At 41.8% G+C, this 13755-nt stretch overlaps 1 protein-coding gene across 4 annotated transcripts in view; it reads right to left on the reverse strand.

The window, feature by feature from the left end:
* The window catches only part of PDZRN3 (PDZ domain containing ring finger 3), a 239860-nt gene that overhangs the window by 36664 nt on the left and 189441 nt on the right, over nt 1-13755 (reverse strand). The gene's annotated exons all lie outside the window — the stretch shown is intronic.

A 13755-nucleotide genomic window follows, 5' to 3' on the forward strand; every position in this document is an offset into this window, starting at 1 on the left:
TTGTTCAGCAAAGTGGTGTGTGGGTCTGAGAAACAGAAATGAGCTTGCTGGAGGCAATAATATGGATCCCCTTTGCACAGAACGGCAGAGAGCAGCCACGGGAGAACGCAGTGTTTTTCTTTAGTTGCTTTAGGCAACACGAAGTTTCCCCTGCTTTTGTTTGGGTCAGGGATTTTTCCTTTAAATCTTTTCTCAGTTGAGTTTAAAACCATGAGTATGAAGCTCTCTAAGCTTTTCTTTGACCTCATTTCATCGTGCCTTACGGATGAGCTCACTGAAAAACGTGTTTTGCAGTGGTACCATCCGCTGAGTATGTCCAGAGGACATTTCTGGCCATATACTTGTCCTAATTGCTATCGTAGGCTCAGCATATCAACTCTATCTGGGTCTAACATAGGCTATCTTTTGTTGATATAAACATACATGTTTTAAAATGTGTAATTGGAAAATATGTTCCCTACATCAGCTTTTTAGTTTGCAGGGGGATGTGGTTAACATTTTTATTGACTTTCCAAAACATTTCTTCTTTTAAATATACATTGCAGAGTCATATACCACCATCCACACATAGCTTTCATATTTTCCTGTTTTCACATGCTTTAGCTCCAGGAATATGTGTCAAACGTGGGACAGCCCCTTAGAAACACAGCCCTCTCTGGATACAAGACAGTGTAGGAGACATATGCACATTGAAGTATTATCAGTGAAATGCTTTTCCAAGAAATCCATGACTCCTTCTGCCTTGGAGCCTCTCCCTGGCTGATGCTGATTGCTCTATATTCAGATGGCTCAGGAAGCCCAGCCTAGCCATGGTAATTGGGTTCCAGCCTCTGTTTTGTTCTCCTTGCACTTGGCACTGGCCACCTATAGTGCTGGCTGCTGGTGCATTTTCATCTGCGTGATAAAACTTGGTGGACGTCTTTCTCCATCTAGGATCACAACCTTGTTAGTTTGACCACTGCAGTATTGCCAGTGGCTGCCCCTACTTGGCACACTAGAGGTGTTCAAGAAATAACCTGCTGAACAAATAGTGAATCTGAGAATTTTCTCTACAAGTACTGCTTATTTCCACCTCTGCATATTGTTTTAAGAAGCTTTGGCCTTACAAACTTCTGCTGAAAGCCTTATTCTCTTCTGTTCCTTTAAAGAAAATGATGTAGCACCAATGATCCCTGAAGATGTCCACATAAGTTGACCTTTCCGGATCTATTCCATTCATTTTAACTGTCCTTCAGGAGACCTTAAACCCATAACAATGACCCTCTCTGACCCAATTTTGGAAGCCTGGCTGCCCCCACCTTCTCTAGAAATGCTGGCTTTTTCCTTCAACACCCAGATCCTTGACTGGCTTATTAGAGTCACCTCCCCATATCCGTACGATACTGGCTCCAGTATCCTCCCAAATCCATGAATTCTCAAGTTCTTGATATAAAATGGCACATGTAGAATTTGCATTCTCCCATATAGTTTAAATCATATGGCTATATACTTGTCCTAATTGCCATCGTAGGCTTGGTATACCAACTACACCTATATCCTCCTATGTATTTTAAATAATCTGTATGTTATTTCTAATACCTAATACAATGCTTGCACAGCATTTAATTCATGGGAATTCAACATAGTACTTGCCATGTGGAAAATTCAAGTTTTGCTGTTTGGAACTTTGTGGAATTATTTTTTTCCCAAGTATTTTTGCTCCTCAGTTGGTTGAATCCACAGATGAAAAACTGATAGATATGAAGTGCTGACTATATGCCCACATACAGAGCTAATACCATGCCACAAAGGTTCCAGATACACTTACACACACATTAAAGAGCACCCTGACACTCCTAACACCTTAGGAGAAAGAGCTCATATACCTGAGCTTCAGAAGAAGAGTCTAAGGTTCAGAGAGGCCCACAGATTCCAGAGCCACTCCATGGCAGAGCCATAAAAAGAACAAATCCCCCTTTAGTAACTGAGGCTCTGAGGGAGAGGGAGGTCCTCTGAAGTAGGCCATGAACACTGTGAGCAAGTGGCTATTTTAACCTCTCCCTCAGCACATGACCCAGAGAACATAGTAGGCACTCAGTAAATGCTGCCTTTGAGACAATCAGGTGGTTCTAGACTGTGGCAACTTGCAAATGGAATCCTTCTCCTGCTTTAACAAAATAGGATGAACTTTTCTACTTGAGCAAGATATCACCTTGATACCTCAATTTAACTGCTACAGCTACAAAACTACCTCCACTTTTTTGGTGGGGAGGGGGGAGTACAGAGTCTTGCTCTGTTGCCAGGCTAGAGTGCAGTGGCATGACCTCGATTCACTGCAACTTCCACCTCCAGGGTTCAAGCTATTCTCTTGCCTCAGCCTCCCAAGTAGCTGGGACTACAGATGTGTGCCACCATGCCCAGCTAATTTTTATAATTTTAGTAGATATGGGGTTTCACCATGTTGGCCATATGGTCTCGATCTTCTGACCTTGTGATCCACCTGCCTTGGGTTCCCAAGGTGCTGAGATTACAGGTGTGAGCCACTGCACCCGGCCAAGTACCTCCATTTTACAGAGGAGAAAACTGAGCAGAGTTTCTGGTTTAGGTCTTCATATGATGTTTCTGCAGTAGAACCACATTCTTTTAGAATCTTTACCCCACATTGTAATTATATTCTCATCAGTGTAGTATTTAACTTCTGACCCCATCTCTCTGTAGAATGTAAGCCCCTTGAGGGCAGGGACTTTCCTTCCTATTGTGCTGTACTGGAATGTTCCTCCAGGAACACTGGAGGGAGACACCCACTACTGTGTGGTGACAGGAAGAGTGAGGGGGCCTGCCCAAAGTCACTGGAGTCAGATGGTCCTGTGTTATGATCTTGTCTCTGCCACATACCAGCAGTGTGACCCCAGGCCACTTTGTTAACTACTCTCTCAGTTATCTCATCTGTGAAATGGAAATAGTAACAGTATATATATATATTTTAAGGGATTGTTTGAGAATTACATGAGCTTTTGTATATAACTGATGCATTTAAGCCTCTGCAGGATAAATAATACTCAAAGGCTATGTATCATTGTTCTTATGAGGATAGGAAAAAAAATCACTGAAATATTAATCTTGGGCTGTCACTTGTTAATTCAAGGATAAGTAAACAACACTGGAACTGTGTTTCAAGTAAATATCCCTCCCCTGGCTATTTCTTAGCCATGATTGGATACGGAATAGAGTTGATCCTGGGACTTCATGGACAACTGAGAAAAAGGATGCATGGACCCTTTTGGTCGATTTCTCAGTGGTGGTTGACTCCCTCGCTTTCCCCTTTGGGGAACAGTCACTACTTTTCAGTTCCAATCCACGATGCAACATGGACAAAAAGTTCAAGTTAATTTAATTGGGGAGGGAGAGATTAGACAGACATGCTAAACAACTCAAACTATAAATACTGGGAAGTTTCCAGATACTCCAGTTTCTCCAATGCTACGAATCTTAGATTCAGAAAGGTGCCAGAGAAAGAAACAAAAGAAGGAAATACCAAGCCAAGGGAAGCAGCGGTACTTCTTATTAAGGAATTAGTCCAAATAGGAACACATCAGTGTATGCAGTTGGCTGCAACATACAGCAACTAGCATATAAAACGTACAGTATGTGCATTACAAGTTATTCCTGCCAGTCATCTCCTAACTAGATGAAAAGGAACGTAATCTTGAATGTAAAATACACTGTGATTTCTGAGGGGAAATAGCTGCTGCTTTTCATCTCCCACTGCTAACTGAAATATTGTTATGAAGGATAGTAATTTCTCTGTTTTGAGACTCCCAAAATAGAAAACAGCTGCTTGATAAAGGAAAATTGGTTCATATTCTTTAGAGTTTTACTTTATTAAAATGCATGTCACTTCTAATGTTACGTGCCACAACCACTGACACTTTTGGGCAGGGGAGGGGAATAATTAATTGTCATGTGTGGCAAAACAGGAATGTGTCTCTGCTATGGTAAACTGCTTAACGCACTGGGAGAAAACTGTTATTCTCCCAGATGTCTGACAAATTACCTCTGTTTTCACTGGTTTACTGCTGTGAATAGTAAGTGTTTGTCTGCCTTATCTGGTTCATGTGTTGTTTGTTCACAAAACACAATAAACTTTTTGCTTAGGATTTCTTTAGCTAGAAACATGTAAACTTAGGAAATGTGTTTATAAAAACACAGTTCTAACTGCCGTCTTACAGATGTGTCTTCTCTTCTCTTACAACAAATGTTACAGTTTGAGAAAATCTTTTTACAGATGAAGAATGCTTTATATGTTTTTAAAAGGTGACATTTTGTACTTTTTGTAAAGATGCTTACAGCCAGCTAACTCCACCTTTACTGTTACCATTTCTGATTTACTTTCCTTTAGAATTTGGGGTAGTGAAGGCTTTTAATAAAATATTATTTCTTCTTGGGTCTCCTCTTAATGTTTTCTTAAATGTCAAATAAGTTTAAAAATTTCTAAGATAAGCCGGGCGCGGTGGCTCAAGCCTGTAATCCCAGCACTTTGGGAGGCCGAGGCGGGTGGATCACGAGGTTGAGAGATCGAGACCATTCTGGTCAACATGGTGAAACCCCGTCTCTACTAAAAAATACAAAAATTAGCTGGGCATGGTGGCGTGTGCCTGTAATCCCAGCTACTCAGGAGGCTGAGGCAGGAGAATTGCCTGAATCCAGGAGGCGGAGGTTGCGGTGAGCCGAGATCGCGCCATTGCACTCCAGCCTGGGTAACAAGAGCGAAACTCCGTCTCAAAAAAAAAAAAAAAAAAAAAAAAAAAAAATATTTCTAAGATATATGTATGGAATTACAAAGAATGTTACAACGAACGCCTGTAAACCTACCAACCACAGAGTGAAACTGGCATTTCCCCGTGATGAGGAAGAGATTGGTTTGTCTATAAGAGGTACCAGAAAATCTGTGTTTGTACAGAATGAAGTTGGACTGTAACATCACACCATATATAAAAAAGTAACTGTGATAGACAAAATTTATATAAAACTTTAGGAGGAAAATATAAGTAAGTATCTTTATGACTGAGATAGGAAACAGATTTCCTAACAAAGATTCAAAAAGCACAAACCAGAAGAGAAGAGATTTATTTGTCTATATGAAATTAAAGAGATTTGGTTATTGGAAGACATCATAAAGAAAATGCAAAGACAAGCCACAAACTGGGAGATGTTTGCCACACTTACATCTGAGGGGTTGGTATCCAGACTATGTTTTTCAAAATTCTAAAACCAAGAGAACTAGATGAAAAATCCAACAGAGAAATGGGCAAAAAGTTGGAGCAGGCACTTTACACACAATGAAGAAACTCAAAAATGGCCAATATACATCAATATATACTCAACTTCATGAATCAGTGTGAAGTAAATTGAAGCCACAAGGAGATACTGCTTCATGTTCACTATATTGGAAAACTAAGAAGTCAGACAATACCAAATGTTGGCAGGGATGTGAAGCCACATGAACCTCTCTACCATAAACATAGAAAGCAATGTGACACTAGTAGAACTGAAGAGGCACATAAATGCCCTGTCTTCCCCCATCCTTTCACTTATCCACTCATCCATCAGTCTTACTTAATTATGATTCTCCTAGAGCAGTGGATTTCAAAGGGTGATCACCCAGGCCAGAAGCATCTAAAGTCTAGGGGTAAACTGCAGAGCCCAGTGTTTTAACAAGCCCTCCTGGTGATTCTGATGCCAGTTCAAGTTTGAGAACTACTGCCCTAGTGGAATTTTTGTACCTTGAGACTGGTATAAGCTTGCAAGTTAAAAACAGGATTCCATCATTTGCCAGTCTGTCACCTTGACAAGCTGATAGGCAAACAGCTAAGAAAAAAAAAAAAAAAAAAAAAAAAAAAAAAAAAAAAAAAAAGAAAATCCCCTTCTACCCCAGTGAGTACTGGGGTAGAGAGCAAGTTAAGGCGGATACTCACACACTGGTAGGTATTACACAGACTGACTCATTTGGGTGCAGTCTTTATTAAGACTTTTAAAAATGCAAATCAAAACCACATTGAGATACCATCTTACACCAGTTAGAATGGCGATCATTAAAAAATCGGGAAACAACAGATGCTGGAGAGGATGTGAAGAAATAGGAACACTTTTACACTGTTGGTGGGAATGTAAATTAATTCAACCTATGTGGAAGACAGTGTGGCGATTCCTCAAGGACCTAAAAATAGAAATCCCTTTTGACCCAGCAATCCCATTACTGGGTATATATCCAAAGGATTATAAATCATTCTACTACAAGGACACGTGCACACAAATGCTCATTGCAGCACTGTTTACAATAGCAAAGACCTGGAACCAACCCAAATGCCCAACGATGATAGACTGGATAGGGAAAATGTGGTACATATACACCATGGAATATTACGCAGCCATCAAAAACGAGGAGTTCACGTCCTTTGTAGGGACATGGATGAACCTCGAAACCATCATTCTCAGCAAACTGACACAAGAGCAGAAAATCAAACACCGTATATTCTCACTCATAGGTGGGTGTTGAACAATGAGAACACATGGACACAGGGAGGGGAGCACTACACACTGGGATCCGTTGGGGGGAAATGGGGGAGGGGCGGGGGGGTGGGAGGTGGGAAGAGATAGCATGGGGAGGAATGACAGATACAGGTGAGGGGACGGAAGGCAGCAAACCACACTGCCATGTGTGTACCTATGCAACAATCTTGCATGTTCTTCACATGTACCCCAAAACCTAAAATGCAATTAAAAAAAAAATGGTCATCCTCAGATACAAAAAAATCTACTTCCAGAAATGTATACTAAAGATTGTTCAGTGATGTTAATTGACAGGCTGTTACCTGAAAGGCCCCAGATACGGTGTCTATAAATCACGACCTGTCAGTATGGTACTATCTACCTCTCATCAGAAAGAGGCCCCTGCTCAAACTTACTTTCATCAGAATTCTGCAAATTTGGATTCATTTGGATAATAGGGTCCTTCCTAAAAATACATTCTCTTCTGGAAGGAGAATTCTACCCATCATCATTCACATTACTGGAAATTAATCAGATTACTTTCTTATTTACTATTGGGAAGGGAGTATTTGTAGGAGTAGGGGGTGTCTTGTTTAGGAGGATATAGGATAATGGTGCAGCCTGGAGTGATTCAGAGAAGGAATATGGTGATATATATATATACACACATACATATGAATACATTATATATATATATATATATATATATATATATATATATATATAAAATGTATACATACTATGTAATCTATTATATATACAGCAACTTCCAGAGACTCTTCCACAGTCAGAAAGGCTGTCTTTATTTCCTACTGCTACTCAAATCAAGACCAGTGTGCAACAGAAACTGAACACTGGTGCCAATAATATTGTTTCACTTCTGCACTATTTCAGCTTATTCTTTAGCACGAGCTGATGAATATGATCAGATGCATCTGAGAATTTTTCCTCCTTCTCTCTCGCCTTTACAGACAAAATTCAATAACCTTCAATTTTCTACTTGTAAACTAGATATTACAGAACTATTTGCTTGAAAAAATTCTCAAACAAAACAATTTATTTTTGGTATTAACCAACAGATGGCTAAATTTTTGATCCACATATAAGTGTCTGAGATGTGACTTCTTTGCTGCCTACTCATCCAACAAAGACTCAAGAAAATCTGTCAGAAGGCTTAGGTCACCTAGCAGTCCTCCTTCTTCCAGCATTTTTGCTTTAATATAGAACAGAGGCTCCCAAATGTGAACTTGGGCCAAACCCACCTGGAGTCCTTGTAAACTAAATTGCTGGGCTCCACCCCAGAGTCTCTGATTCAGTAGCTCTGGGGCAGGGCCTGAGAAAGTGCATTTCTAACAAGCACGTTCCCAGGGAATGGTAATGCTGCTGGGCCAGGGCCCTACTTTGAGAACTAACAACTTAAGAGAAACTTCCAGAGACTCTTCTACAGTCAAAAAGCTATCTTTGCCTCCTACTGCCACTAAAATCAAGACCAGCATGCAACACAACTGAACATTAATGCCAATAATATTCTTTTGCTTCCGTGCTATTTTTTGCTTATTCTTTATCACAAGCTGATGAATACCATGTTGAATGTGTTTGAAAAAACAATTATCCTGTGAGGCAGGCAATTAGTAGATGGAAAGGGGAGCCTTTCCTCAAAGTTTACCAATGAGCACACAACTCAAGACGCCCTTGATGAACAAGTAGGCAAGCAGGTCACTCCAGGCAGGACACATTCATTCCTGACATTTCTCAGAGCAGCACGAGCTCTTCCGCAGCACAGCTCAGCTACATTTCACCAACGTTATGACACCTGTCACATAAATGACGGTGGCACTGCTAGAAACTGGCTTTGTGGGCTTTAGGGAGTGAAGACTGTTCCCTGCCTAATCCCACGCTGGTCAGAGAATGCAGGAGGGTTAGCATGCTCTGCTGTGCCTTCACCCCAAACTGCTGAGGGTCTTCTTTTGTGCATTACTCACCCCTCACCCATGTTTACCCATGACCTTTTCCTGCACTATTAATGAACATGAGACAACTCATTTATTAAACCTGGATTTTTTTCACTGTTCCATATGTTTCCCTCTGCGTGCCATGGCAGGTGGGTGACAGAAACACAGAGAGAGGGGCTCTCTTCTCCCTGTGACCTCGTACCATCTGCCTCATGGCAACATGCAGCTGTAAGTCTGTGGAAGCCATTAGAGACCAGGGACATGGACTCATCTGTCAGAGTAAAACCCTTCCCAAACCAAAGTGGGATCCACCTGATGCATTTCTCACTCAGAAGTTAATATGGTAAACACATCCTGAACAGTTAGTAGTCATGTGCTAGGACCTGAGGTTTCACAGAGAATGATGCAAAATAACTACCTTCATGGGGCTAACATTTGCCCAGGGAGACTGGGGTTAAAAACAGGTGATAAGTCAACAAAGTGCAAGAGCTGTGAAAAACGCTGGGAAGGAAATCAACAGTGCAGAGAAGTTAGAGTAGGTGGGGGGATTTTCTTCGGTCAGGTAAGGTCTCCAGGGAGAGGGATATTTCAGCTGTTCTCAAGGATGAACTGGTGAACTAACTTGCACGAAGGGAACAGCCAGTTGCGGTCTTGAGAAGGAAGGAATAAGGTGGGTTCTGGGTCCCAAAAGGAGGCCTGCAGGACCAGGGCAGATGAGCAGGGCATGAGGTTTATGGGGGAGGTCAGAAGAGGCTGGATCTCACAGGGATCTCACTGTAAGCCACAGTGAATTCACTGAATTCTAAGGGCACTGGGGAGCCAGAAGGGCAAGTGGGTGAGCCTCTTGGTTCTCAGTGCTTGGTTGGTGGGTTGGGTGAACGTGTTGGCTGAATTAATGAAAAATGAATGTCTTGTGTCCCCTCTGTTCCATATCCTCAACTCCTTGGTCCAAACCATGGTCATTTCATTCAACACCTTGTTTTCTTTCTAAATTCCTAACTGTATTCTTCTTTTCTTGCTCCTCACTCTTCCCCACGAACACTATAAAATCCAACTTATACAACCAACCGTGTGCTGAGAGTAACAGTGGTGATGAGACCTCCGAAGAGTCTATAGTATAACATGGGAGGCCAAGTTAACATACATAAGGAAACAATATGGAGGGTAGTGCAGGGCGCCCTGGTAACACTTCATAAGGACACCTAAGCCAGGATGGTATCAGGCCCTAGTCCTAAGGGAAAGGAAGGAAAACCCCTTTATGGTCCTCCAAAGCTTTGTGTCTTAGAGAGGAGACAAGCAGGAAGGGAAGAGGTAATCTCTGGTCCTACCCTTGGTACTTCCTTTTCAGAATCAACACAAAAGTGGCTTATAATCCATTGTTAATTGACAAGAAAAAAAAGTTAATGACAAATAATGCCCATGTATTAAAAAGTGACTTTCTTAGCCATACACTGGCCCCACAGTCAATAAAGGGCCCTGGTTTGTCAAGGTAGGAGAAGGAGGAGAAGATGGACTTCCCTCCCCTATACCGCCCCAGAGAAGAGGTTTTGCTCTGTTATTCTCCCCCAGGATGGAATACAGTGGCACCGTCATAGTTCACTACAGCCTCCAACTCTCACCGCAGCCTCCTAAGAAGCTGGGACTACAGGCATGCACCATCATGTCTGGCTAAATTAAATTTCTCTCTGTGTGTGTATGTGAGTGTGTATGTGTGAGTGTATGTGTGTCTGTGTAGAGATGGGGGGGGATTTCATCAAGTTGCCCAGGCTGTTTCTGAGTTCCTGGGCTCAAGCAATCCTCCCACCTCAGCCTCCCAAAGTGCTGAGATTATAGGGTGTGAGCCCCCATGCCCAAACGAGATGAGCTTTCTTTTTCCATATCTACTTCACCTAAATGAATTCACAAAGCTGCTTCTAAAGCAAAGCTTTTAGAATTAATAGGCGGTTTAAGCAAACACACTCCTACTTGCAGGAAAATTTTGCCAGGTTCAAAACTGCTAGGTGGAGGTCAAGTTTATGTTCATCCAATTAACCGTCATTAACTGGGTCCATACTTAATCGAACCATGGCCCATCTGACTCAGCTGATGCAGAGTCGCTTTGCTCTACAGCAGTAAACTCATCTGAGTACTGCATATAGCTGATTAAATATGCAAGCTGGATTGTGCAAAGTCAAGTTTCCAGACTTTTCCATTAACTTGATTCTGATTAGTATTTACTGTAGAAATCTGTGTTTTTCTAGCCAACTGGCTACTAGATTGATATACAGTCACAAATCTGTATCACATCTATAGTTTTCTGGCAAGTCACGGTTACTGGTTAAGTGTTTGCTTCTCAAAGCCAACAACTTCAAGTGGCACAAGAGGCACAAATTAATCTTATGTGATATTTCCTGTTATTACTGAGAGGCAAAAAGACACAAGTGTTCTCCGATCATCCATTCTTCAGGCTGCCTGCGAAGCCAGTGGGAACTCTGTGCTACTCTGGGGTTTATTTTTCTCTGCATACCACCCTCCCCTGATGTGAAGGACCAGCATAGGAACCCTTCTCAGGAGGTACCACGTAGCACATGGGCCTGTCTGAGACTTTATGTTAGCCCTGCAAAAGCAAGCGTGATTTTTAAAAAGTGGCCCACAGGTTCCCTATAAAGTCAGTCATCATTCATTCACTGATGCTGCTGGAAAATGATTTATACAAGGAAACAATCCACAGACTTGGGAATTATAGTGCAGATCTGACTCCCAGTCCCACTATCATTTCTTGGTATGCCAGTTTCTTCTTTCTGAAATGGGAAAGAGAGTATTACCTATCTCTTCATGCTTGTGTGCAGGTCTGATTGGAAAATGCACAGCTGACACTCAGCGTTGTACTGACACCCAGTAAGTGCACAATAAATAATGCTGTGGCTATTGGCAATGAAGAGCTCTGTAACTTTACAGATAAGTTTTCCTTATTATCTTGAAAATGTGCATGTGGACTTTAGGACAATGTGCTAGTCATACTTTCTAGTTTGAAGCTTAACTCTCAACTAGCATTATTTCCTTGTTGCCTCAACAAATTAGTAAATGTCACCACTTTACAAAGAGTCTCTGGTCGATGTCAGAATAGGTGGAAAGATTAAAATATACTGGCTGGGTTGCCACTCTGTTTCTCTCTTTCTGGCCTCCATCGGAAGACCCTCCTCAAAGCATCCACAGACTGGCTGTCCCCTTGACCTGACAGTATACAGCTGCATACAAGGCTGGTGCTTAGCCTGTGCTGGAGTCACTGGCATCAAAGCCACAGATCTACAGACATTCCCATCCTTACATTGCCAAACCCCACTCCCTGACCTCAAAACCTGACAGCTCAAGAGCTGTCAGGCTCCCTACCCCTTTACTCCCAGAACATGAGATTTCCTGTGACAATTAATTTATCCAAGTAGGAGATGGTATTCCTTGATAACCCTCCCTGTCCCTTCACCTTAATAGTGCTTCTGAGTACTCAAACTTACTCAGGACAGGCTAAAGTTTTCCAAATCATGAAGCAACTGTTAAATTTCAAATTTCTGGTAGGCAGAGACCCTGTCTTGATGTTCCACAATGCCCTGTGACCCCCACCACCTGGACACCACAGTTATCTTAAAAGCACAAAGAACCACTGTACTTGACTGAACCTGACCTTACCAACCCCAGGTAGGCAGAAGGCTTCCTCCCCATAGAAGTCTTTGAGTGGTCCCTAAATGTCTTCGTGCATTTTCTAATGCATGGCCCCAATCACTGATGTGTCTGCACTCTTTGTAATGCCCTTTAATGACCAGGCAACTTCGTGTGTTGTTGTTTTTCTAATGTGATTAAAGGTACAATGAGGTGTGTGTGCAACAAGAGGCAAAGCCACTGTTCTGCATCATTAAGCTCACATCAGCCCCCCAAAAAAAACTGTAGGCAGTTTGCCAATGGCCCTAATGAAGAGCATCTCTTTGAATTATCTCTGGATGAGGAAAGGATAAAGTCTGAGCCCTGGAATATTTGATCCTCTTTGTGCTGCTGTTACGAGGGCTTACTGAAGCCAGACACACCGGACCTTCTGGAACTGTAATTTATGGAAACCTTAATTTCTCTGCTCTAATAAGGCTTTGCATAATAAGAGCGAGAATGCAATTATTAATTCCTGCAAGTGTTTTGTGAATTCCTTTATGCTACGGTTCAGAACTCCCAAAGAATAGGAGAAAGGGGGATTTTATTTAGTTGGCACAAGGGTAATGGGTCTGAAAAGTAGTTTGAGTTTCTTGAAAATAAATCTGCATGGCTTCCTAAATTGCTGACAAAGTATATTCCAGATGGAAGTCATTTATCAGCAATTTTACTGTGCAATGCTTCAGCCAGAAATATTTCCACATAAATTCACCTAGTTAAAAACAAACAACAGAATCCAGGCTCCCTCTTTTGGGGGCAGTTGTATGTATGTGTGTGGGTGGGGTGACTAGGGGAATTGAGCACAAATAATACAGAAGAATAAAAGAAGTTCACTTATTTGCCGGAGATGTGGTAGAGTTACTTTTTGTGGGGGGGCCAGTGTAATTAATACATCCACAACCATGACTGCTGAATATTTTCTGTGCATTGACGGTAAAAAACAAAACATTTGAAAATGCAAGTTTTAAAAACTACCTTTGACTTACTATGTTGAGCTCTTTCAAATATCGTGGCAAAAGTCTGTAATGCAACTGCCTTGCCCAAATGACGATGTCTGCTGTTCCACTTGTTTCATGTCTGCATGCTGGACTCACTGAGAACTCCCCAGCTCAATGAATGGGGTAACTTGGCAAACTGAGGATTACAACTCACCACATGATCACACAAGGGATGGGGGCCAGATCGCTAGTGGCGACAGCACTTTTGCGCAAGATCTCCAACACGTCTCTGAATTGCTTTGGAAAAGACACACGAGTCCAGTAAAAGTCCTGAGTGTGAAATGTATTTATTCCCAAGACTTAAGATGCTTGTTTTTTTGTAAGATATGTACCCCTTGCCTACACAGAGTACCAAACTTCAAAAGGTTTGTTTCGACTCTCTCTGTGTGTCAGTGGGGAAGGCAGACAGACAAACAGACACTTTTTGTTCACCCGGGGTCATTTTATCTTTAGGTTTTGTCCAGAGACAGCCGACCCACTTTTCACTGCTCTCACGGCGTCTCTTTAAGCATAGCACCCCCTGGTGGCTTAAGCAAAAAATGACACTAAACTGACAGAGAAATTCTTTTTTTAAAACTCTGGCTCTTTAAAAAATATATTAATAT

The sequence above is a fragment of the Saimiri boliviensis genome, chromosome 8 (assembly GCF_048565385.1).
Source record: "Saimiri boliviensis isolate mSaiBol1 chromosome 8, mSaiBol1.pri, whole genome shotgun sequence".
Taxonomy (NCBI): Eukaryota; Metazoa; Chordata; class Mammalia; order Primates; family Cebidae; genus Saimiri; species Saimiri boliviensis.